General features: G+C 34.7%; 1 protein-coding gene across 1 annotated transcript in view; it reads right to left on the bottom strand.

Annotated features, from left to right (window-relative positions):
- Positions 1 to 4,000, bottom strand: part of LOC102675958 (muscle segmentation homeobox-like) — a 10,160-nt gene that overhangs the window by 4,779 nt on the left and 1,381 nt on the right. The gene's annotated exons all lie outside the window — the stretch shown is intronic.

The raw sequence follows: 4,000 nt of genomic DNA, 5'->3' as shown, positions 1-4,000 counted from the left end.
CCGCCGCTTCTGAATTTCAAATTTTCCAGCGGATCTCCTCCCCCTACCCCTCCCCCTCGGCCATCAAGTTATTCCTTCGCGCACGGGGGAATTTCGCGAATTCTTCGAGAGAGGAACATCCTTTTGTGCGATGATCCCTCCTCCCTCCCTTTTATTTCTGCCACGACTCCTCCAAAGGAGGCCCAATTAGTATCCGCCGATTCCTCGGATGCCCGAAAACTCGCGGACCCGATTTCAATCCATTGAAGGCATTTCGAGATAATTAGCTGAGATACCGATTTTTGGGAAATGTGGTGAGGAGGGTTGCGAATGATGATGATCCTTTGTCGATGATTGTTGATTTAATCGAAGCGGAAATTGGGATTCTTTTTTATTCGAAGGAAGATTTGGGCAAATATTCAACGGATAATTGTGGTTTCGTTAATGATTAATAAAGAATAAGAATGATTAATAAAAGAATGTATTTAGATTTGTATTTGTATTGTATTTAATTTGATTGATGAAGATTAAAAAAAGAAACGGATAATTGATTGTATTGTAACAATGAATAGTAAATTTTATTAAGAGTGGAAATAAAGATCTATGTAATATTATACTAATAATATTATAGTAATAATATTATAGTTTTTGTATTGTGTTTTTGATCACAAAAGAGGATAATTTTCTTTTTAATTTTGTAAAATAAAGATAACTTGAAATATTTCAAATTACGAAGCCCTTTTGCGTTATTTTTTAATTGTTTAAGTTCTCAGATGCTTTATATTTTTTAATATTATTCAGAATTCGAAATATAATGATACATTTAACAATTTCACTTGTGAAATTTCATTTGTGCCCCCAACTTTTATTCTTTTTATTCTTCAATCTTAAAAATGATATTCCAAATAATTTTCTCTATCTTCGAGAGTAATTCAAGACATTTTTTTTCAAATTCAAAGATTCAAAGACGAAGAAATTGTCGAAGAAATATAAAATTGACGAGGAAGAAAATTGCATGGACCGATGTATATATCGAATGGAATAAGAATCGAACGTGAATGCATAGGTAAAAAGAAAGAAAGAAAGAAAGAAACGTACCCTTTCGATCGATTTTCATGCAAATTGGTGAAATAATTAGCTGATTTCGAAGAGATATCTAACGAGGAGGACGATCGCCGCGAAGGCAGAATCGCTCTTTCGTTCGAACGTTCTTTGTTGCGTTGCGCAATCTTTTCCATGGGCCACCTATACGAGCCCATCTATGCTCTCTTATTAGTCGGCTCGATCGATAAACGAGCAGTAAGCGTGCTCGTTTGTTTATTAGAAATCGAAATTCTAAAGAGCCTTCCGCGAAATCGCTTGTATTCATCTTCCCTGTCCAAATGAATCACCTTCTTTAACGGAGGGGCAATTAATTTATACTACTTGACATTTGTTGAGTTCAATTCCTTCGTGCAATTACTACTAATTTATTTTTCCTCGTATTTTTCTTGGAAATATAATCCGTGTAGAACGCACGAATGAGTAGATATGCATTATGTTTGATATCAACATACAATTGAACAATTTATTCGTAAATAATATTCAATCATTTGTTGAGTTGAAATCCTTCGTTTAACAATTAATTCTAATTTGTTTTTCTTTACTTTGCATTGTTATTTCTTATTCTTGAAAATAATTTAAATAAAAAACAAAATCAATATTTACTTCCTGTTTTCAACAACCAATTATTTACTATTATTTATTATTTATTGATTCAATTCTTTCTTGATATAATTATTTCTAATCTATTTTTTTCTCCTATTTCTTCCGGAATTAATTTACATAAAAAAGCATGGATAAGATGGTTTTGTAATTTGTTTGGTATCAATAATAAAGATAACATTTTTTCCATTTCAATTTATTACTACTCAATTTCTTCGTTGAGCTCAATTTATTTTTCCTTGTATTCTTCCTGAAAATAATTTGTGACGGAAAATAGGTTTGCACCCTGTCGTTGAAGATAACACTTTGCAACCCCTATTTTCAACCCCTTCTCGAGCATATAGTTAAAGTAAAGAGCGGTGAAACAAAGTTTGAAGGGTTGCACAATTCGGAAGGAAGCACCCTCCATAAGTGGCCATATTTCAAAATCACGCTGGTTCCCCTACACGACTCGACCGCCGATTATGGTCGATTGTACTCTTCTTCCCAGCCACCCTAAATTGTGCGTAACAATGATCTATAAATTGGAAGGATATAATAAGGATAGAAAATCCGTAGTAAAAAGCAACATTATGCTTTATACATTCCCGATTTCAATTATATTCTATGATTAACATTAAAAGCGTTTATTTATTTGACTTGAAGTATAAAGATATAAACACACGATTAATTTTATCTAATCAAAAGCTAATAAAAACAAAATATTGCATATCTCAGATTTTATTATATATAAAAATGCTAAAAAATATAAATTTCTATTGAGAAAAAAATTACAAATACATGAAATAAAATTTGTTATTAGAATTACATAACATCCAACAAGGAGAAGTGCAAAAATTGTATTGCTCGATTAAAATACAGTCGAATGAAAACTCTCGACTCTTCTTCTCGAACGTTCTTTCTACTCTGTATAACTGAATAAAAATAAAAATTTCCACACAAATCATCTAGTTGAAAAAAAAAAGGAAAACTGGAAAAAAAAATTTGATCAACAACGACGACCAGTTTTCCATTCCAACGAGTGATTTGCAGTTGCAACACCTTTTTGTAATAATCGCCTATTGTCTGTCGTCCAGATTCCACGAGGCCCGACAAGAACCGGCCCTCTGTTCCTTCTTTCTGCCTTAGTGGCGGCGCTCTGACGAAGCGAGAAAACTTTGATTGCCTCTTTAACGAGAACCCGGCGCAATTATCAAGCCGCGACCTCAATAATTAGTGTTAACGATGATTCAATCGCGACGAGTCATCCACGCGCGCGCGCGCCTTCCAAGAACTGCATTCCTTTCGCGGTGATTTTAGGTGAGCCTCTCTTTCCAACCGGACCTCTTTCGACCGCCAATAACGTACTGGCGACAATATCGTGCGTCTCAATTTATCAATTACCTGCGTTTTTCTTCCTTCCTTCCCCTCCCCGTCGGTATTTTAATTCAGTCCCAACCGATTAAGTATCTGCTAGAATTTGTTGACTGTGCGTGTCATCGATTTTTTTATCCCGATAAATATCTCTCAATCAATGAATAAATATAAAATGAGTCGGACGATACTTTTAAATAAAAACTGCTGCTTTCTAAAAAATAGATAAAAAGGAGATAACGTGCGATTTCTATTACGAGAAAAAAAAAAAAAGAATTATTAGAATCATTAATTTACTTCAAACTTGGAGCATCATTTTCAATACCTCCTTGTGATCCAACACAACTTATTACTTATATTCTTTTTTTCTTCAAACTTGAAGATTTTAAGAGTTTTAAATTAAATGATATATAATTTCAAATTCTATTTATTTAAAGGATGCAATTCGTAGTGTAATTAAGTTCATTTTAATTTATTTTAATTTGTTGTATCATTCGACAAAATATAATGAACAATGTTTCGAGTTCCGGGAGAGAGAGAGAGAAAAAAAAAAGAACGAATAATCAAAGTCTCTACTTTCTTTCGAAATACCTTCAGCAATCACAATTTCGTTGCACGCGAGAATAGAAGGGAAAAAGAATCGAAGAACGATGGCGAAGCGTGGCTAGGCGACTTCCGTTCCGCGCCGACTAATTTTATCCGGGGACAACGGGGAAAGCGAAGAATGTCGAACCCGTCGGCTCCATTCAACGAATCTCTGTCGCATTCATCGTCTCTCCCATTCTCGCTCACGCTCGCCTCGAACGGAAGAAAGAGAACGAAAAATATATCGGAACCGATTGGCGGCCGGCCAAACGGCAACGAGAACGTTCGAACACCGGTTTTCGTCGGCCTAGCAAATGGACCAGCGGTGGAGGAAGGGGGAAGAAAAATAAAGAAAAATAAAAAAGAAGGTTCACTCACC

This window comes from Apis dorsata, unplaced genomic scaffold (assembly GCF_000469605.1).
Source record: "Apis dorsata unplaced genomic scaffold, Apis dorsata 1.3 scaffold_339, whole genome shotgun sequence".
Taxonomy (NCBI): Eukaryota; Metazoa; Arthropoda; class Insecta; order Hymenoptera; family Apidae; genus Apis; species Apis dorsata.
This window is presented reverse-complemented; position numbering and strand designations above follow the sequence as displayed.